Here is a 24,035-nt window from a genome sequence, read left to right as displayed (position 1 = left end):
GAGCTATTTGTCCACGAACGTTCATAGTAGTAACTGTATACTGTAAACTGTTAAATGTCTTCCGTATCAGAACTCTAGAAGGCGTGTGTTTATTAGATTATTTAAATTTTGTAATTTGTAATTAACAAGTGTCAATTTAACGATTTGCTTTTCGTATTTTAGTCTTATTGTCTTTTTTTTAATTTTACGTCAATTTCAATCTTCAGCGATATTATTATACCTACTAGCAAAACCTACGTCCGGCGTGGAATTCAGATAATAAAAACAGTGAATAAAAACTTTCAAAGTCTGTCATTATAGCGTACACAATACCTATTGGAATCATAGATATTAAATATTTAAATTATTAAATAGCGGCGGTATTATTAAAAAAAACCTATACACTTTAAGAAAGGTAGTTTTATTTTGAAATCATAGACGGACGCTTTAATTTTATTTGTTCGTAAAGATATATAATAAAACAAAAATAATGGCTACCAAAACTAAGTACGTGAATTTTAATTTTTTGTAACGTTTGACAGACTAAGCCGATTTTGATAAAATAAAGATGACACAGTACCTCGGAACTCCTTATTTATAATTCATTATTTTCATTTGTAATTTCTAGCTGTTTAGAACATAATCACGGACAAGCAGACAGTCAAAAAAAAATGATTATTTTGGTTTTGGTAACTCGCAAATAGTCATATTAACTTATATTGAAGCAGTCGTCTTGGAAACAAAGACACACAGACAATATTATTTCTCTATGTAGATATAGATCCTCCAGAATGCGCACATCAGGTGAAATGTTTAAATGATTATGGTTCGCGTATACGACATCAATCCATTATAAATTCTCGTTTATAGAATGTAGTAATTTAGCTTATTTATTAGGTATTATATCAAATTATACGATGTAAATGTATGTTGAGCGAGTTTTTCTCGCATTGTTCCCGAATCGTCGGGTGTGGAGAACAATGGCTCGCAAAAACCAATGTTCGTGATCACGTTAACCGGCCTGCTCGCTCGCGTCTCCTGTGTCGTTTGATATTCGTCGTCATAAATACATAATATACCACTCATTTACATATTTTAATCGTTTTATTTCGAACAGTTTGTAATATATAATAATATAAGTAGCACAGAACCCGCGTTTATTTCTTGTCGGTGGGCGCTGTCGGGATCGGGCGACTAGACACACACGAGTTTTTAAATTATTTAAATGTTTCAGTGATCGATGATTTAGACGACCGGCTTTGCCTGAAACGAATGAAAATGAGTAGGTGGTCAATAACGGGTCTCTAGTGTGATTGTCACCCATAAAAACCCTCCGAATATTGCCAACCAAATAATAGTGGTTGTATTTTTCTTGTTGTGTGTGATCGTGTATAAATCCGATTATTGCAATTCATATGTCAAAAAGACTTGGGATTACGGATAGTAAACCGTAATTTCACCCGACACATGCTGAAATCTGTGGAAACCCACACGGTGTTTTTATATGAGACGAGACAAATTATTAAAAAATAATTAAGTATATTAATTTCAATGTCGATTGCTCAATTAGAAGCCGCGAAATCCCCGCGATCTATCGACCGGTCATACCAGATAGATGAACGAAATAATTTACGGCTCAATTGAGCTGTCGAACGAAGAAATTAACTTACTAGAATTATAATGTTTAAATTCTCATGATAAGACATTTATCTTTCGGCAAAGTCGATCGGTTAAAGTCGATCGACTCGACGCGTTACCGTCTAAAGATAGTTAGGTTTGCTTTCCGATAAGCGTGCGATACGTGAAAGTTATCGTAATCAAATAACTTGGAAAGTGTATTTATTTGTATATTTTATGCTATCGATGCGAATCATTTTCATACGAGTGTGTGCTCGGTCCACTCGGTCGTTGGTAACTACGACACAGGCACACACACAGGCACACAACGAACTCGCTCGTTGTGTGTGCTAGTTACACGTAACTACATTGTGACACCTGTTAAATATTAAGTTCCTTCTTTTCTGTGCGGTCGACGAGGCACAGCTGATAGCTAATACAAGATCAGATATTCAATTTCTCCCTCCCTCCCGACCTTAGAAACTCGATATCCAAAAACTTATTTTTTATAGAATAGGAAGGCGGACGAGCATATGGGCCACCTGATGGTAAGTCGTCACCAACGCCTATAGACATTAGCATTGTAAGAAATGTGAACCATCGCTTACATCACCAATGTGCCACCAACCTTGGGAACTAAGATGTTATATCCCTCGTGCCTGTAATTACACTGGCTCACTCGCCCTTCAAACCGGAACATAACAATACCAAGTACTGCTTTTTTGCGTTAGAATATCTGATGAGTGTATCAACCCAGACGAGCTTGCACAAAGGTCTATCATGGTCAGTTCATGAACAATTATTGTCGCACAGACCATTATTAGGACAACTGACATCTAGCAAATCGCCGCTACGCTGTAAAAAAGTATGGTCAGGTTAAAATGAAAACGATATTTTAAGGGTCAATCTGAAAGGTAGCCGAGCCGAATGACTTGCTAGCGTCGCCACCGTGCCGGTCCCGCCCCGCGAGCTGCCGTGCGCGGCGAGACCGACAGCTTCGCTCTGGTATTGGTTTATTGTTAACGATCGTACGTACATTCAAAATATTCGTCATCGGGCCGATTATTGTGAAAATTTATTATTATCGTTTATAGCTGTCATCACTTGACTACTTTTCTTATAATAATTGGTAGTAATGTAAAGTCGTCGGCGCCACCTCACTACCCCGAACTAGTTCACGTGTGCGTTTGTAACATTAACATCCTCCAACATAGAAGTGCAATAATGGCGAAATAAAAAGTATTTAAAAATGTTTCATTTGGCTTCAATTTGACGTACTTCTTGACTTACGTCATTTCAAATACTCCAATAGACAATATCTGTTCTAAGCTTTTCTTTTGTTAAAACTTATTAGATTAAAGAAATAACGAATCAACATCTAATTCCAAAAATTCAAGCTCTAGATTTACCTACATATTCCATGAAATTTGCAAATATCTTTGCCTCACAAGCAGTTCTTAATTATTTTATCTTTATTTATAAAGCACAAATCGCTAGTACACGAATTAATGATGAATACCATCAATTATTCATTATATCTTCTTGTGCAGTTTTTTTATAAAAACAAAATAAAAATAAAATGTATTCCAGGAGGTATAAGCAATTTTGTACCAATCGATTCAGTCAAACAACGACAATTAAACGTTAAGCTACCAAAAAAAAACCCGTGATGGTCCAGTGGGAAGAACGCGTGAATCTTAACCGATGATCGTGCTTCATGTGCTTAATTTGTGATTATAATAATTCATCTCGTCCTATACGGCGAAGGAAAACATCATGAGGAAACTTGCATGTGACTAATTTCATTAAAATTCTGCTACATGTGTATTCCACCAACCCGCTTGGAGCAGCGTGGTGGAATAAGTTCCATACCTTCTCCTCAAAAAGAAAGAGGAGGCCTTAGCCCAGCAGTGGGACATTCACAGGCTGTTACTGTACCACCTGCTCGGACTCTATATATGTATTCCACAAACAAAGACTAAGTACTTTTTACAATCAAATTACAATTACTAATCACAAATGCAAGTCAAGGAAAACTAACTCCGTGCTCCAATATATTTAAGGCATAACGAAATTAGCCTTCAGAATCTCAAAATCGCGGGTTTCCTCTCCTCTACTTAAAACAATGTTCACAGGATGGGAATATTGCTGACTCCTGGGGAAAAGACACTGGGAGTATTTAGATCCCCGAGTCGCGGTGTCAGGTGTTTGACGTAATTTTTTATATCGTGTCTATGCGGAAAAAACAGTTAGAAAAAAATAAAAACCCGACCAGTGGATTTCGCTGGTTCGCATCAGGTCGTTGATATTTTAATAAGCAAGTGTAATGCACGAGTATTGAAGAAATATTTTGACTTTGAATTCTCTGTCTAATGTTATTTTCATTTGAAATTTCACAGCATTCATTTATCATAATTGCAAATCAGAAAGAGTTTCGACTTAGAAGACGACGAGTGCGATTACCACCAGTCTGCGTGCTCGGTGGTCGCTACTGCGGTCGTATAATGCACGGAATAACATTATTGTTGTAGAACAATTGTTTCTTTTGTGTAAATGTATTATTTTGTGTAATATAGCGATGTACTGTATTAGTTACAATGATATATCTAAGTCCTGCATCGTAAGCGAAAAATAAATTCAATATAATATGTAGTATATAATATGTATCCAGTACCGCATAATAGTCATTACAAATTCATGTTTTCGACTCACATTTAAACTAATGGATTGTCAGACGTCTCGCGATAATGTCGGGACACGTGTAACGCTCGACGTCCCGATATTTTCCCAGGTTGCCACGTGATCACGCCGCTCTTTCCCGGCAGCAAGTCGATGAGCAAAAAGGGAGAATATTAATGATGACCGGCGACCATTGCTAATACTTTAAACGAAGAAATTAAATGTAATTTTTATAGCTAACTGGAGCCTCGCGACGGGACGCCGGCCGGACGTTTTTGCGGACATCGTGTCAGAGCTGATCGGTCAATCCTGATTACCGGCACCGGTCCACGAGGACACGGAGCTCGAACGATACTACGTCGACCGGTCGACCGGTTCGCGACAAAAACTCTGCCGATGAAATATCCCTGAACATTCTGCCTCCTGTTATCTTAATCTGAATTCCCCGGACCTCGTGTTTCTGTTTAACGTTTAATGTTTTATCTGCAGTTTGGGGAATCGATGGCGACGGCTCTCGTCTCTCGTGTACCGCTCGCGATACGCGTGTGTCGAGTACGACACGCCCCGAACGACTTCGGTATATAAGGTCGCGTCATGCGAGTTAACTAAAACAACTGTTTTCAATGTAAAATATATATATTAGTCCTGTTACATGACAACACACACAACGTTCGCCGTATCCCACTCCTAGTTACCAGTCGCTACTAACGCGCTGGCAACACTTCGGAACAGCGACCCAGCTTCCGCCGAGACGAACCCAGATGAATCCGACGGGAGTTTTCTGAATAGATGGGCAGACAGGTTGTTTTAATAGCAGGACGCCTATAGGCGACCAGGCACTATAGATGTGTAACACCGTTCATACTCTCTGATCATGTCGATAATGCGCCCCCAACCCCGGGAACTGAATTGTTATGTCGCGCGTGGCTGAAGTTACACTGGCTCATTCACCCTTTAAACTTTTAATTTGAAGACTCACACAACACAAGTCGACTCGAGCACAAAATTCATCTCGAAAGATAAGTATCAATGAGCAGGCGATCTCGTGATGCTCCCCGAAAAGCACAGTACCCACCACTGCTGGGTTTTTAATTGGTTGGTCTAAAGCACTCGGCTCCGGCGCGTCTCATATACTCCAGCGCTCCAAGCGCGGCATACAACAATATAGATATAAAAGATGTTAATGTCTAAGACTGCTTCTCATTAGAAAGATTAATTAATTTAAATTTAGTAATTAGATAACGTTACATTTTCTATAGACATAATTCGGAGGTCAAAGAAGGACTCTTGAATGTTACTATAACTACGAGGTATTTTCATTTTCTTTAATAAAACTAAGCGCGTTAGACAAGACGTTCCTGCGAGTTTGTGAGAGGCCTAATGTTCTCGTAAGCTGTGACTGCAATTATTTCGATTGTTTTCGAGTTGCTTTAAACTAGTGCCGGCTACTCATTTATAACGTATTTTATTCGTTCGGCAAAATAATCGATGACGTCGACGATGACAAATGTATTCAGTATGTATTATAAATACGTTTTAGAGCCACAGTTTTACCGCTATGTAATCGTTTTGTCTAGCCGATAGAAATAAAACATTTTCATTATAATATGTAAATTTGAATCTAGAGACGAGCAGAGGCCGCGGCACAGAGACATCACCATCGGCATCACCGCTGGTGACGGGCAGCAGCAGCACCCAGCAGCACCCGCCGCGGCCCGCCTGCAGTCGCGCCGCGGCAGGCTGCAGGCGGCGGTTCGACCGCACCGGGCGATGACAAATTTATCGCGCGCGGGCAATAAAACGCGCTCGTAAAAATATTACTACACCCTATGCCCCCCCCCCCCCTCACCGGCCCCACCCCCGGCCCCGCCGACCCCCCGCCGGGCGGATCCCGCGAGAAATAACACACTTTGTCTTAGAGAGAATCGCGTTCAATCGAGCTCCATGTTACTATGAATTTTTCGCGTTTATTAAGCGATTCGGATGCGGTAGTGATGCCGGTGAATATAATTTCAGTCGGGTCGGCGCGGTACGTATCATGTATCTGGCCTGGGAAATTCTTATGTAAAAAATCACGGCACAACCGACACGTCGGGAAAAAATAACGCGGTCTATACGTATTCGTTATAGGGTACGATGTACTCGGGTATTGAATTATATGAAGCTCCGGACGGTAGATACAGGAAAATGGGCCTTAGGACGGACCATGGAGCTTCAACGAAGTTGCACGGCGATACTCGGTCGCGTCGTCGCGCATACTGGTGATAGGGCTTTGTGCAAGCTCGTCTAGGTAGGTACCACCCACTCATGAAATATTCTACCACAAAACAGCATTACTTGATATTGTTGTGTTTCAGTTTGAGGGATGAGTGAGCCAGTGTAATTACAGACACTAGGGGACATAAAATCTTAGTTCCCAAAGTTGGTGGCGCATTAGCTATGTAAGCGACGGTTAACATTTCTTACATTGCCAATGTCTATGGGCGTCGGTGACCACTTACCATCAGGTGGCCCATATGCTCGTCCGCCTTCCTATTCTATAAAAAAACGCGCCCCAGCCCGAGCCGAGTGCCGCATCCGGCGGCCGAGCGGCTCCGGCGCCGAGAGCGGCCGCTAAGTCGCGGCTCCGCGTTTCGTTTACGGTCCCCGTTGCTGGTTTTTGGAGCGTTACGCGTATCGTCGTTATCGAGTTCTCTGATATATGATTTTTGGAATGAGGAGAACCAACTCATAATATTTTATTCCTAATCGATGTAGGTGCCTAGTGCCTCCCGACATAGATCGATTCCGAGTTATCATATTTTAGGTAGCGAAATAAACATTCGAAGTAAATCGATATAAAAGTTTATTAATTTCGATGGCGTGCTACCCCGATAGGTCATCATTATAGTAATAAAGTATTGAATTTACCTAACGCGTAAGTAGATTTCAGTTCCCAAAAACAAATTTTATGAAAGCTGCGTCGCATGTCGTCCACGTTCCCGTTGGGCGAGCCGGCCGCGTCTCCGTCAGGAGCTGAAAACCAAAGCAAACATTTTGTGCATTTTTTTATGTTATAGGTAGGTGAACAAATGGGACACCTGATGGGAAATGGTCACCACCGCCCACAGATATTAGCGATGTAAGAAATAATAACCACTCCTTACATTGCCAGTGCGCCCCCGACCTTGGGAAGTAAGATATTCTGTCCCTTGAATATTAGAAAGAAAAAAGAAAAGATTTAAAATTGAAGTGTATTCTGAATATAATCAATTTTTTGTCAGTCTTCGATCAAACTTTAACAGCTTCGATATAAACGGGTATGAAAGAATTAACTTCTCCTCAAAAAGAGGAGGGAGGCCTTTAGCCCAGCAGTGGGACATTCACAGGCTGTTACGGTACGGTACGGAAAGAACAAAAAAAACTACTTAAACTCACGAAAATGTGGTTAGAGAGAAACGAAATAATAAATGCAAACACAGGGATACGACGGCGTCACAAGAAAAATAAACAATAATCGAAACAAAACTGGCCCCTCGTGCGCGCACTCGTAAACCGGGCCGTAATAACAAAGACAATAAATAGCTACTAAACAATGCTGATCATGCAAAATGGACCGTCTCCCCGCTCTACGACAACCAGCGGGGAATTATAAGCGCGCGACATCCAATACGAGACTTTAAATACATTCATTCGGAGTGAAATTATTCCGAATGGTTTAATTTTAATATTTCGTAGTAACGATGCGAACAGTTGAAATCGAGTTTGAACACTTGTCCGACGTTACTCTGTCGTATGAATATTCTGCGAAGTGTATCGTGCGAGCGGGCGGCGGCCGGAGCGGGCGCGGACCGGCCTTTACGAGCCGTATTTATGGCTCACTCGGACACTTCGCTGTTTTTTACGATAAACATAAAAGCTGCCGTGAAAGATTTACGCCAAATATATTCCGACTAATGCTGATTGCCTCGGCCCGTCGCTCGCTTGTTATTGCACTTGTCGCACTCGAAAATGTTATGTAGATTGGATTGCTTCCCTCGCTTATGTAAATGTACCACATATGTACATCCTGTGTTATTCTTTACACAAGTAACGCACGGCGGACGCTCTCCTTGCGAGGAGTTGTGTTTATGAAAGAGACGATCAATTTTTTGATAGTGTCAGTCAGCGGAGACGAGTCATTTCTGCGGACAACGTTCTATTCGAGCCTGTACAAATTCAATTTGTAGTACAATACCAAAAGTCGCGGGGCGACTGCGGCGACCCGCGCCTCCTCGCGGAGAGAGACGAGAGCGGGCGGACGGCGAAATGGAAAGCAAACTCAAACCCAAATAAATATTCGCTTTAGCAACAATCGAGCTCGCAACTCACACAATTACGACGGAATGGAAAACCTTAGATAAATAAAATCGGAAGCGCCCCGGGCGGGGAGAGGACGGGGGGAGGATTCTTTTCTCGAAGAAAAAAGCGAAGGCAGCAAACGCAAACACGGAGCGAATGTAGCGAATTTCCAAAGTCCATTCGGTTTATTGACACACGGAGGCTCGTGGGGGCGCCGCCCGAATTCAAATCCCCGCCCGCCGCGATTTACAATAAATTTCAAGCGGAGAATATGTTTGCAGTATGTCGTAGGGCTTCGCCCGCTCTCGAGACCAATTACTTTGCCCTTTCGCCCCGGGCGCCCCGTCGCTGCATCGCGCCTTTGAGGACCCAATTTTAAACACTTGCTCAGGAATGTCGTAAGTTGTTTACAACGTAATCGAAAATATTGCAGGGGGAGTGACTCGCGACTGCTCGGATTCTTTAATGCGATTTTTGAATACACTGCAGATACTATGTGCACGCGTGGGTCGACTGTTACAACATTATGGGAAACGTATTTAAATGCACTCATTTTTATAAAACATTAAAATTGACATAATTACATTTATAATAAAGCAATTTACATTTTATGTAATCTACTATGATAACTACCTAACACCCATTCCACTCACTGCAAAAGTGAAACAATATCGTTAAAAACACGATCTTCAAACATACGGCATTCGCATCGTATTAAACACAAAGATATTTTGAAAATGTTGAAGTGAATAGCCACACATAGCTCACGATCGTATAGGCAACGTCGTAAGCGTAGAGCGGAGGGCACGGAGGGCGCGGAGGGCGCCGGCGATGTATTCATGGGAGAAGCAATAAAACGCACCCCGACACACGCAAATGGAATCGTAGTTTTGAACATTTCACATCCACTACATTTGTGCGAATGAATACATTTATCTCGACTGAATTCGTTCATGTTTATGATTTTACATTACATGGAGCGTTGGGGAAAGTTTTCATTTGCAAGAGCTGTTGCAGGGACGACTGTTTCTGAGATTTATCAATTGTTTGAACAGTGTAAATACAATTTACCGAACATTTATTGAGCTTGAAGAAATGGATGATAAGTGCAAATTATAAAAATATATAGACTAAGTGTCCTAAAATAATATAAGTAAGACCTAAAAGTTTTTATAAATAAAACGTTCATAAATAAAACTTTGTTACCATTTTTTATAATAAAAGCAATCTGAATGGTCATTTTAAAGGCCACAAGCGCTACGCCTACAGTGGAAGGTGGGTGAATTATATAATGTCGCCGAGATACCCCCTTCACGAGGGTCAGGGGGAGGGCGAGGGGGAAGCCATTCGTCAGCGCTCCGCAGAAATGTTTTCATTTTTATTTCATAAATAAAGAGTGGAATCTCGCCGAGCGTAATGAGGGCCACTACAATATATACTACATCACTGCGATCTTTTTATAAATACATAAGTATGAAGACATCGCAATACTTGTAAAACGTGCTTTAGTTAGACGTTCAGATTATTGAAAATACGATCCATTCGCCAATAGATCCAAAAACTCAAACATGGCGTGGCAAACATGTCCTCAAGATAAACATATAAACTGTTGGCACTGATTAGAGTAATATAATGCATGCAAGGAGTATTCATGACATGTACTAAATGAGTGCATAGCAATTTTAAGAATAGTCGACTCATGTGCTTCACTACGACATGCAATAGCCAACACAGTTTGAAAAGCAAAGCCATTACAAACATGGAACTTCGGGACCCAGATGTACAATGATTACATGTAGTAATACTGGGTAACACTAGTTTTATATTTAACAGACGCGTGGGTAATCTAGTTTGGTCGTCGTCTGTAAGGTCCGTGTGCTTTTGTCGCAAATCTATCGATGTTTACGAGACAATTATCGTCACAAGTATTTCCAAACATCCAAAAATTAACTAAAGCATGTGGACATATATCAGGTCTTCTGTTGTGTCGTACGGAACGTGCATGTGTGTCGCATGCGATGGTTACGGGGGGAGAGGGGGAGAGGGGGTGGTATTGTAAAGTAATATGTAGGATTGTAGCGAGTTTAATTCGAGGCGGACCGGCGACTGCAAAGATTTTTCAATTACCAACTTTGTGCCGCGCTCCAATCTCAGAGCACAGATTAGATTTCACAGAGCCTCCTTGTACCATTAAATACTTGAGAGATATACTCTTTAGATATTTGACGTTCTTACAACTCTACGCTCCCTCTAATTTGTGAATCGAAAGGTGACTACGACAACCGGCATTTACAGTAATTGTAACTTACAGGTACTACTAGTAACTAATTTAGACACACGTATGTACATTGACAAAGGCGCGTTATAGTCTAGATTATTTTTGACATAAGTACAGTGTTACTGTAACTTTTCCATTTGATCAACATCGGGCACAACTCGTCCTATTGCCTAGATACTACCTTTGCCCAGCGAATAAAATCTATATAACAGTTTCCGAGATTTCGTAAGACGCACACAAAAGAGAGAAAACTCCATAAAAACGTAACAAACCGAAATCAAAAGCGCTCTGTACATTGAGGAATTCTTAATATCAGTGCGCGCTAACTAGGAGCGTATAATATTGGCTGGGCGGAATGCACCTCCCCCTGCGCCCTGCTCCCCCCCCGCCCCGGCGAGCGTCCCTCGCGAGCGCCCGCCGCCCCCGGGCCGACATTCCTCATGCTGCAGCTTACAATAACACCGAGATGCCTTTGTCAACGAGGCGCGACAGCGGCACGCGATTTTCTGATGTTTCAGAAGATCTTACATTTTCTCTTTTAATCGCGTCATTATCTCGACACCACTACAAAATGTTATGTTACAGTCACATCGTTTGGCTCACGCCGTTTAATTACCACGTATTCAAAATATCAGTCCGAATTTGACAAGTTATTGTAAATCTTATGTCAAGCACATACGATGGTAACGTTAATCTCACTATTACTACTAGTACTATTGTCTACGTCTGATCGTCCAGTCCGATTTGAACAAATCTATGAAATCTGAAAGGTAGCTCGTTTTCTAGGAAGTTTATAGACGGTATTAATTCACGAGACAATGTGCGGAACAGTACTTCATTGATGTAATGCTGGTCCTTCTCAATCCGAACCGATGATGATATTTCATCTAAGTTAATCCTACTTAAATAAAGTGAAAGTTTAGCGCGGGTATACCCGCGTGATCCAGCGCTTTCAATAAAGATATGTTTATGTACATACATCTAAACAATATGCGATAAAGGCGATAACAGTTAGCGAATGATTTTCATTATATGTGAATATTTTGTGTAACGACAGTGTCATCCAGACGAAGACGATTAGAAGTCATAAATGTTTCTCGATCCTTATTTTGCTTCAAATCGCTAAGGCTTTGTTCGTTCGTCCCACACAAAGGCTCAGCCGCGCTAGACGGCTACACTCCAACTTTCGACCGGTGCGTCGAACTACGCGTCACGTACAATGCTTTGATCGCCGAACCATTAATAGCCGACAATAAGTATAGAACTATATTAATTTTCAAACACGACAATAAAATCGATATATATGAGGAGATATATATATATAGTAAATAACATATACTAACGTATTTAGTCAAAAGTATCGATATTAATGTTACAATTATGATATCTCTAATGGATTTTTAATGATTTTTTTGCTACTGTTAATTTGTGAATCTGGAACTGCTATGTACACTTGTAATTCACCTGCATATTAGATATACCCTTATTGTTTTATATATTTTTCATTTGTATTTTAAAAAAAAAAGCATACCCCATATAATAGAGAACTATCTTACACCAATATGTTTTTTTAATCAATGAACATAAAAAGTTCTGGTATAATTATCGCTGAAACCTAACACTAACTCTGAGTAATTTAACATAGAAAGTGCTCACATTTTCTCAACAAAACTATGTATGTAAAAAGACAGGTTATTTATTTACAAGCTGCGGTTGTGAAAACTAACGAGAATCTGCCGCTGGTTTTTTTTTAAATTTAATTTGTGGTGTAATGTTTTGATTAAACGTTGACAAAGCCTTTAAATATATGTCTATTCATTAATTTTAAAACGCATAAATAGTTTCATCGCCTCATATCGTACTGAATATATAATATTATTAAAGCTTAACTTGAAGTTGTCTCGGACTTAAGACAATGCAATATCGACTTGTCATTAAACACTTAATGAAGAAGCGCATCGTCGGAACACAACGGCGGCGGGGGAGGGGCGACGGGCGGCGGGGCGCGGCGTCGCTCTAAAATACTTTACAAGTATTTATTACCATCGCTTATGACACACGTAACGACCATCTTACACTATTTAATGATCAAATTAAAGTTATAAGGTTTCACACTATAGTTATTACCTTAGTAGGTTCACACAGCAAACCCGTGCGGTCTGTGCAAACAAGCCAAAAGCGAATTTAAAAACACTCACAATATAAGCTCTTCAACTTTAGATTCAAGAAATAAAAGTAACTTGGTGCCGTTACATCGACGTTACAGCTGAATAGAGTTAAGTTTCTTTGCAAATTACCAAAACAATGTGAAGTGCTTCATATTTTACTTCGAAACGATATGAAATTTGTATTTTCTTAGTTTTGTATCTAAATCGAAAGCATCCAAGTAGTAGAGCGCGCAAAACAAACATAGTGTAGGTACGTGGGGAGACATTCATTATGCATGCCGATCGATGCTGCACCCTCGCACCCCACCCTGCTCTCACCCTTACATCCTGCACGCGCTGAATACTGTATTTGCATAAGCTGATGCGTTCCCTTCATTAGAGGGAGAGATAATAATCGAAGCCGTTTCGAGCTTTTCTGTGTGCTAAATCTTTAGGTACGAACAAGTTAATGTAAATGTACGAATTATATTTGCATAATAAATGTTTCGTTGCTTCTTGAAAAATAGTGGATTTTATGTAAGTATTTGTAGTTAAAACAATTTAAGCAACGTGCTCAGTTCTTTTGCAAATAACGCTATTGCCAGCAGCTCTTTTGTGCATCGTACAAACACGCGTGAAATGCAAAAAAAGGTACGATTTTGAATGATTAAAGCAAAAATAAATGATAGTTAACATCAATTCTACGAGGAATCTAATTAAAGGCATACGAATGAGTTATAGCTACAAACGAGTGCGGCCCGCACCTCCCTCGTCCCTCTCGCATCGCTCGTCGTCTGTAATTACCCTCCCGTGATACGTCTCTCCTAGTTACCGTAGGTCTGGACTTTCTATAGTTATCATTAGCAAGTAACTATTCGGTCAATAATAAAACAAACTTTTATTACCACAAAGAAGTACCCGGCGCTCGCGCTACAAATTAAAAGCCTTAACAGGATCGTTTCCCAGAAGAGTAAATAAATCAAAGGGCTACCGCACAACAAGTACACGAAAACATTAATTATTATAACGTCGAAATCCTACTATTCACAGAAAGTGTAGAAAGCTATATATTTTTAAAAGTGCTGATTATAAGAGTTAATCACGTAGCCGAACCTCTTTATAAGGAATCAATTCACCCCCCGAGGAAGTCGGGGGGCGAGCGGGGCGAGCGGGGCGGCTGCAATAATTAGGCGCGCGGATTAGCCCCGCCGAGGAAATTAACTCGAAACTCGATGGCTTCCTGCCTCCTATTTTAGAAGACAATCGGCGACGTGATTAAATGTACCAGTACCAGGTGCGATATTGCGTGGAAAGACGTCCCAATAACGCGCGACACATTACAGAAACTTTATTGCATTCTGGGCGAAATAGCAACTAACTACGACCACCACGACTCGTACTCGGCGATTGAACAAAGGCGCTCGAAACTAAATGTTAAATCGTTGAATTGTTATCGTAATGTTCATCTCGCTTTGGCAGCGAGTGCATGTTTAACATTAGATTAATGTCAGATTTATAGCTTTAGTACTACATTAAATTAATTAGTAATACATTCTATGAAAACAAAAATCATCGTCGAAATATAAAGTCTCTTTTAATTGCTAAAAATCTTTAACTAAATGAGACTCATTTAGTTAAAGATTTTGTTAAATTAACTACGAAGTTCTGGAGTACTTATAACAATAATAATAACTGTTTTCTTCAGACAATTAAGCAAACCGTAGTAAAAAAAGACATTATATATCAAAAGGCATAAATGTATAAATTGTTAAACAATCGTTTGTTGAGACGAATACAAACTATCTAACTCTGTCATAATTATTACACATAGACAATAATGAGAGATGTCTCATAAAGGAGATTGCAATATGAGCGCTCTTGGATGCTGTACAATGACTTGTGTCGGTAGGGAGGGGCGGGCGGGCGCGGCGCGGGGGGGCAGTGCAGGCCGTCGCCATGGCAACCGCCCCCGCCTAATCAATTGCAGAAATATGTACGATCCATTACCACTATAGCTAGATCTGGGACTTCCGTGTCAGACTGACAGTCCATAGTGAACGCCGAGCGCCGATCCTTAAAGGATTAAGGTCATCATATAATCGCTTCGTTAAGAAAATAACACAATATTTATATAAAACGCAGCATCGTAAGCTTGTAAGTAAGTATAAGTATATATTTGAATATAAATAATTGGTGTTTTATTGCATAACTTTTGTTTTAATTGGGTTGGCATTACATACAGCGCATTAGTTACAGTTACTATATATAATGTCAGTACCTTCATATTATATGTAAATGAAATAAAGCGTACCTGCCTAAAGATATATTCTAATTGGACAGTCATCCTGAAGCTCGTACAATGAACGGTACCAGGAAAACAAAAAATATAAGAGCTTAGTGTATAGTAGACGATACTAGACATCGCCATTACACATACCTGCTTCATAAACGAGGGCTAATTAGCGGACAGATTATAATTTTAAATTATTAATATGAAAAAATAAACTGATTTTCGGTAAATGTGATATATATTTAAACATGTAACTTAAGTAATAAATACTAACATATTCGCGATCGCGCGTCTCTCCTCTTCGCCATCTCTCGGCGGTCGGGCTGATTGCTGTCGCTGGCGTCGTCGCAACACTGCGGCGCTGCTCTCCCACTGAGAACAGATAAGATAGAAACATGTCAACCTGATCTATTGGCAATACCTACGCTTTTTAATGTCGCTGACTGCAAATTCATTCATACATTCCGGGTAGACGTGTTTCGAAATGTTTATGGTTAAATAATAGTTTTATTATATTTAATTAAAATTATATTAATAAGACTTATTATTATCATTTCATATCAGATGCAAACGGCTATTAGGATATTTTGTTAGAATATTTTTAAATCTTTAAGGTTGAGTCGGTACTCAGAAAACATTACGATACCTCAGGTATATTATACCCTATGAATCGAGATGACTAAATATAATAAGTAAATATACAAACGCTCACGTGTCATATTTTTATTAACGGTACCGTAAAATAATATAATCCGTTCTGTTAGTAGGCTAGAATACCTTAACTTCACAACACAAATCAATACATTGTTACGAATATGAATTAGACCAGCCATATTAGGAGCCATTGCAGGAATGGTTGCACCTTGTGATACATTTCCCATTCCCCGTTTATCTGGCAGTCGCGGCGTTAGCCAATATTCGCCAGCACCTGATGCTGAAGTCTGCCATTAACATTGTTTATTGCTCTACTAATCGTCTCTTTAATCTCCGCCAAATGTACCGTGAAACTAATTATCGCTACTATAATCCAACATCCAACAACCTAAAAATTTATCCATAAGTTTATATTTTCCACCCTCCCTACGGAGCCCGTCCCTTTAAATAACTCTTAAAAGACTCACACACTCCATTATGTGATTTAAAAATCATATTCAAAAACGCCGTTTGAGCCAAACGACCGTGTCCGCTATTCTATTACCGACCCTTGCCGGAATAAATTCCATCGAAGCGCAATAATAATAAAAAAATGTCGAGAGCTTGTCGCGTGCAAAAGACGTGCGGTCACGCGGACTACCTCCCCCTCCCCTGCCGTGCCCTCCACCAACCTCGCTCCAACTACTGGCCGACCCTCTGAGCCTCCCCCGCAAGAATATAATATGCATTATGCGAAATCCGTAACTCTTATGTTGGGTCTGGAGAATACCTTAAACAAGCTCATAGTGCATTTCAATTTCAACCTTATAGTTCGTTACTTAAGAGTCTAAAATAGATAAAAAACGAACCGGTTTTAAGATGTTCTAGCTACGGAGATCAGTGCGGTTTCCTTAGGGCGGGCGAGGTCTGCACTCTCAAGATAACGCCGGGTATTAATCATAGTATTATCGGCCGGTGGCGGCGTCTTTGTTATGACACCGCGTTATTGCAGTTTTTTCTCTATCTACCCTCGAGCACGCGATAAACGGCTCGAGAGTAAATTTTCCGGGACAGATGTTTTAGTAATACGGGCATAGATATCACCGGCGCAGCGCCAATAAAACATTCAATATTATTATTACGCTGTGACGGCCCACGATGGGGTCACAAGCTGCCCTATCTCTATTAAGACATAAAATACTAAATAGATATTGCTAAATATATTCAGAAAATGTAAATATTATTCATTCATATATTGCCGTTGTAAATGTTTTGCTAGCGAAATAAAAACAAACCGTCCCGAGACCATCACTCACACGGACTCGCTGTCATTAAGTCGCGTCATATTTTAGCAGCTGAAAGCGTTCAATGGAATATTATCCGGTGAATTTTTCTAAAAGGCTGAGATGACTGGCTCAATCGAAGCTTACATATCCTCTCGGAGGGGACCCGTCGGGACCTGGGAGGGGCAACTGATGCGACGCAACAATTTGTGTATGATTAATGGGAACGAACGGCGTCGAGCGTCGAGCGAAATGGCCGGAAATCTCAGCGCCTCCTGAGACCGCTTCAGACTATAAAACTTGAACACTGTTAAACAAACTTGGCAGCGTAACAGAGTTTATTGTGAACCTTTCAAAGTTAAAGCGAAAGCGATAAAATATTAATAATATAATAAAGTCTTATAAAAGTTATCATTGATGATCTTATAAGTTAAATCTATTCAAAAAAGAGAGGGTGCCCTACCTTAGCCCAGCAGTAGGTCATTTACACTTACTTTTGTAAATACACTTTACCTAAAATTTTTATTTGTTGTTGTTGTCAACGCTAATATTAGTATACTAAAGAACAAAACGAGGTATTTATATGCAATTCCATGATTGTTAGGTAAAATGGCCTTGCGGTATTACGGTAATGGAAACGAGAAGCGCAGCGACGACTGCACATACTCGTAGCATCACTTGAGGTCTCAACATTCCAACTGTTCTAATAGGAAGGCAATAAGTGGCGAGAGGTCGTTTAAGGTCATTTATTACCGATAGCTAGCTGCGAAATGTTCGTTTCGTCGTACTTAGCGACAATGGAAACGACTGAAACTTCCCAATCCAATCTTTGCTGCACACAGGCAAGGGGGAAGTTAACTTTCACGTGTGAACACTATGAGAATGTGTGCGTCCGAGATCATTTTTCACGTTTCATGAAGCGCTCCGGCGCGGGGCAGTGGATTAAAATACATTTCGCTCGTCGTCGGTGATGGATGGCCGTGAACCCCTCGGAGGGAAAGGGTTACCTCCTCCTCCTAACTGTACTCCACACACCCTTCTACTCTACTTGAGAATAATGCACGTAACATCAATGAATGTAATACTATTAAATAATTTGAATGTTAAAATTTAGTAGCCTATATAGTACAGTACCTTGTTGTGCCTTTATTGTTCATGACATGTAAGCAGATCCAGTACCTTTTGACGTATAGTTGAAAAGTTTCCAAATAAAGTTCTCTTATCGGTGATGTAGTACAGCATGATTTATGTTAGTGTAACTGGAAACTGATCAGGGAAAACGTTTGAACAGGACTAAGTGAAAGTCAATACGACAAAAAACTTTTTGCGGATCGTATTTGCGTTGTGTGATGTTCTCGGTAAAAAGCAGCCGAGCAGTCAAGCGATGTTTATCTTGCTTGTCTAGTTCACTTCGTAGATCAGTGTAGGCATCGAAACAATACCTTTTTAAATATCATTAAATAGTAAATCACGTAATTACATTACATTGAGTTTAGAAACATTTTATTTTTGTATATATTAGAAGCAACTTCACATGAGAACTTAAAAACGACAAGTTGGAAGATTGGCTCCAATACGGTGACATAAATGGTGTTGTATTACTTAGTCATCAAATTGTCAAAACAGTCTATATAACATATCTCGGTGTTTCATATACTATAACATCGATCAACTCGAGGCCGTTCGGCCGACGTTTACAGTGGGTAACAGTAACAAGTAGAACGAAACGTTTGTCCGGATATTTCATTTCCTACGAGTACATTAGCGGTGTTTAACAACACCTCTGGGTAGTCGTAGACACATTATTGAAAACCTTGCGACACAAACATCGTTCCCCGCGTTGTAATTATTGTTAATATTTAGTCAGACATGTAGTGTAATCAAATAATTTCAGTGACGCATATTTTGAAACGAGTTATGAACACAAATAAAGCACATGCACGTAGTGTATTACCATTGGCCGATGATTGTTTGCTTAAAGTAATAGATTAATTGATTGATTGATTGATCCAGTATTTACTGGATTTGAACCAGCGACCTTCGGTTAAGGTCTAACGTGTTCTATCTACTGACCCATCTCACCTTTTTATGCCATAGCAAACCTATGCCATACCTTATAGGTTTAGCTTAGATTATTCCTACGCATTATATTCTCGTTTCGTAAAATATGTAAAGCAAATATGTATGTTTGACATAAGTACTTGTAAAAGTATATTTGAATAAAATATATTTTGAATTTGATTTTACATTAGAATAGTGGACATACTAAAGGTAGCCTACCTGCCGACTACTACTACACATAATAGTAACGAAATCCGCACTGACACTTTACTGGTATATAATAGTTACCAAACAAGTTTTAACTACTCGTATGCGACATATTATAAACTACTAAAGACAACATAACAAAATACCAGTAGAATAAAAGTACAACTACATAAAGAACATGAGAAAAACCTACCACGGCCACCGCCTCGCGACTGCAACCCGATCCCGCGCGACCACACATTAGCTGATTGCGCAAACAGCCGCGATGTTTGCCCTCGCCACACCCACCACCGTCACATCACCGCCGCCGTCGTCGTCCGGCGTCGCTTTAAGCGGACTGCACACGTTACGTGACGCCATTAAATATTTCAATGCTTTAACAAACAAACAAACAACGGTTTACATTTAATTATACTTTACTTCTTAATGGGCCAGCTATGTTACATCATAATTTGATAACACCGTTTTTTTACCTAAAAAAATATTAAAACAAACAATACTCATAATAAATACCAAGAAAACATATTTACACTTTGCTATTATATGCTGGTAACGTTTTTGGATTTGTGTTATCTATCTACACGCAAAGACAAAACAATTCAGTACCTTTTCTTCTCTGTTTGTCAGCCACCGCTTCGGTTTTTCTCGTTTGAACGATTTTCTAGCTATTAATGGACTTCAGTGTTATTTTTTAAAAAAATGGAAGCAATGATCAATGGTACCACATAAACAGACAATATTTACTAGGTTTAAATTGTCGGTGAATGACCGCCTTAACACCACACCTTGTAGTGTGCACGCGCTCTGGTGTTGATCTTGTCACCAGTCACAGCGCGACGACGGAGCAGGAAATTAGGTAAATTGCAAATGTACATATTATCCCTTATAGCACACGTACCTCTTAACAGAATTACTTTTTAATGTCAACAGCAACGGCACCATGGCGGTTCGCACCTCGTACTATTGTACGCCAGGTGCGAACCGCCGCCCGAACTATAACAAATACTTTCTTGTAATTTATTTTGTACGTGTCAAAGCACAAACACGTCAAAACGTACCGTCGCGTGCTCTTTACTAAACGAAACTAAAAAAACAGCTGCAACTTAAAAAAGGATTGCAGAAGGGTTGATAGACCCCGATCTGATTCAACCCTATTTTGTAAGGCGCCACGCGCTGGCATCCTATTGTAGAGAGCCCTTAAAATGCAAAGCACCAATAAAAAACGACGACGCGTGCATGCGCGGTGTAATTTTAAACTGATTTGAATATAGAACATTTACATATGCGGCTGCGAGAGCCGCTATTGGCCGCTGATTTGCCTACGGTCCTGCGCAATGCGAACAGTCGGAGGTTTTTTAAAGTGTCACTTTGCAACGACGATATTTGATTCGCTGTTATAATGTAACGCGACATGTACCTTTATACGTAGGCATACGTATATGAAGGGTTGATTTATATACATTTGCTTTTTTGACGTCATTATATAGTACCCGATATTGGAACAATTAGATCAGAAAAAAACATAAACAAAAAAATTAAACGACATATAAAATAATCCTTCAGTAATGATAAAGCTAAAACGGAGTCGAGTCATTAAAATATAAAGAAAAACAAATAAAATAAACAAAGAACCCACGATATAGTTTAGGAGACTATGTAAAGTCTCGCCGGCGGCAAACTTTTCGAAAAGCTTTATTTTAGAGATTGTAGAGGAAAACCTCATTAGGGGAGCAGTCCCTTTGTAGTACAATCAGTGTAGCGGAGCGAGCAAGGCCGTCATTATCGAATTGTTTAAAATAACGAGGGTGCGTTTGTCCTCCTAGTTAGCGATCTCGTCGACCTAACTACACAGACTTGACTCACTGCTCGATGTTTCGCTGCGAGAAATATGTCAAGACTGGCCCTTGTTAACGTACTACAAGGCAGCCACCAAATTTTTACAAGACCACTGAGAATATCTCTAATATTCTTCCTTGGGTAATTATAAACAAAGTCGAATGTTTAATATTTTACCACGTTGAATATATTGTCATAGATGATTGGGTTGGCTCATTAACGTGCAAATTTACACAACATACAAAGAAGCAAAATCAAATTGATATAAACTTAAAAACAGTAACGATATCGTTTTAAAATTTAAACAACAAAAGCGCGGCCGGCCATGAATATTGATGGAATCGATAATGTCTTAATCGGAGAGCCTCTGACGCGCTCATCAATATTTAATTTTTAAAAGTGCTTTAGAGCGATTAGCTCTACAAATTATGACTTTTGAGTTTCATTATTTATACCAAGAACGTAGCACACAGGAATCGCTTAAGGCGGCTGTATTCAACAATTTATTTGCAGAAAACGCTTTGTTTTGATTTACTCCTTTGGTTAAGAAATCTATAAAAACATTGTCTAAGGCAGCGATTAAAGAGGTTATCGCTTTGAGTAAAACTAATGGAATGAGTGGCTATAAAAGCATCAATTAAGAAAATCACAACATAAAGCAAACCACACGCTCCCTCGCCTCCTCCATATTACCTTAAAAAAAACGATAAAAATAGTTTAATATTAGCATCGGATACACCCTGACTTACTCGATCAACGTTTTTGTAAGCATCTATTAATGATTGCATATTGATAACGAGTTTATATCAAACGAGAATATTAAATACAATGATTATACCATCGGAAACAAGTATTTAATATGAAAGCAATGTAAAGAAACGTCGCAAGTTGTTCATAACAATAATTATAAATCCGTTTTAATAATTTCACATTACTTATAGCAATCAGCTATAAAAAAATGTAAAATATGCTTATTTTAGTTCGTATTCTATGCATTCACGCATCGTTCATCCGATTGAATCGAAGCTACGTACAGTTGCCGTTGATGCTTACGTGAAAGTTTCAAGCGTATTGTCTGCAATTTACGGTAAAAGGCACGTAAGACATATCGTTTATTTATATAAAAAATAAAAAAGTATTACAACGCTTGCCGGCCTATTACCTTAATTTATATAACATCAATCGGGAGGTACTAAACATTGTAGGTTCTATATATGGAAACGCCAATGTTATCACGAGGTCCCATGAGTTGGAATCTAAGGTTTTATCTGCGCAATTGTTACCGTGTTGTGGGCACCGTTTGTTAATAATAAATATGGCGATATTGTAAGCGGTTGAATACCTGTGAACGAAGCATACAAGTATAATACGAATAAAACGTGGACAACTTAGATTCGAGCTTATAATCTTGTAAGTTATTTTATAACTTAGCCCTAAATTGAATGCATGATGATGACAGACCTATGACGAAATATATTTAAAGAGCTTGTCCTAGAAGTAGTAGGCACAGCTCTTAATAATATTATTCTTAATAATATTCTCACAAACGGAAAGGAGCTTAATTCAACTATAAGATGTACCCGCGAGGAATAAAAAGTTGACAAAAGAGATACGACCGCCGTTATCAGTCGTCTTCATATGGTCGAAGGATCGTGAAAAAACGCTCCATTTGGTAATTAAATTGTAACGGAAGGACCTCCAACCCGGGCAGAGCGACTAAGGGGGTGGTGAACAAACTTTAAAAGCTAATACTGGATACCGAGGACCAAAAAATTTTTAACTTTTTAAATAGTAATAGTATAGTAACAGCCTGTTAATGTCCCACTGCTGGGCTAAGGCCTCCTCTCCCTTTTTGAGGAGAAGGTTTGGAGCTTATTCCACCACGCTGCTCCAATGCGGGTTGGTGGAATACACATGTGGCAGAATTTCGATGAAATTAGACACATGCAGGTTTCCTCACGATGTTTTCCTTCACCGAAAAGTACGAGATGAATTATAACAGAAATTAAGCACATGAAAATTCAGAGGTGCTTGCCCGGGTTTGAACCCACGTTCATCGGTTAAGATTCACGCGTTCTTACCACTGGGCCATCTCGACTTGACCAGTTATTTAACTTTTTAAAATTGACCAGTTATTAAATAAAATAAAACGACAATTCATTGACTTAACATTTTGCCCATATATTAGGATTTTATAACTGATGTAATGAATATAAAAAAAAATAATTTATCTCATATTATCACAACTTATTAAATTAGACAGCTTCTCTTGCGCCTAATTCTTTCAATTTTTTTTACAAACTAAATTGCAAAGATAGCCTGTAATTCATATTTAAAATTATAGACTCTTCATATCAGTACTCGTACAGTCTTTTAAGTTTCAAATTAAGATAAACTTTAACTGGGTACCTTGAAGAGCTAAATTATTAATAAATAATTAGGATACAAAAAGTCTATGGAATACACATTACATAGAGAAACATATTCGAGTCACTCGAAACAGGTACTGCGAGTGTCGCGTGAGGGTCGCTCACAATGGCGCGAGGGAGCCTTGCGTCTCCCCGGCCGGCGGCCCTCCGACGCTGCACACGCATCGCACAATACAACTCTACAATTTGCTACATTCTTGACGAAACATGACTAGAATATAAATAGTTCTGTTTGTAGGGTCCGTCTGCTTTCTCTTTTAATTAAAGCATTTTTTT

The sequence above is a fragment of the Nymphalis io genome, chromosome 10 (genome assembly GCF_905147045.1).
Source record: "Nymphalis io chromosome 10, ilAglIoxx1.1, whole genome shotgun sequence".
Classification (NCBI taxonomy): Eukaryota; Metazoa; Arthropoda; class Insecta; order Lepidoptera; family Nymphalidae; genus Nymphalis; species Nymphalis io.
Note: the sequence above shows the minus strand (reverse complement) of the source record.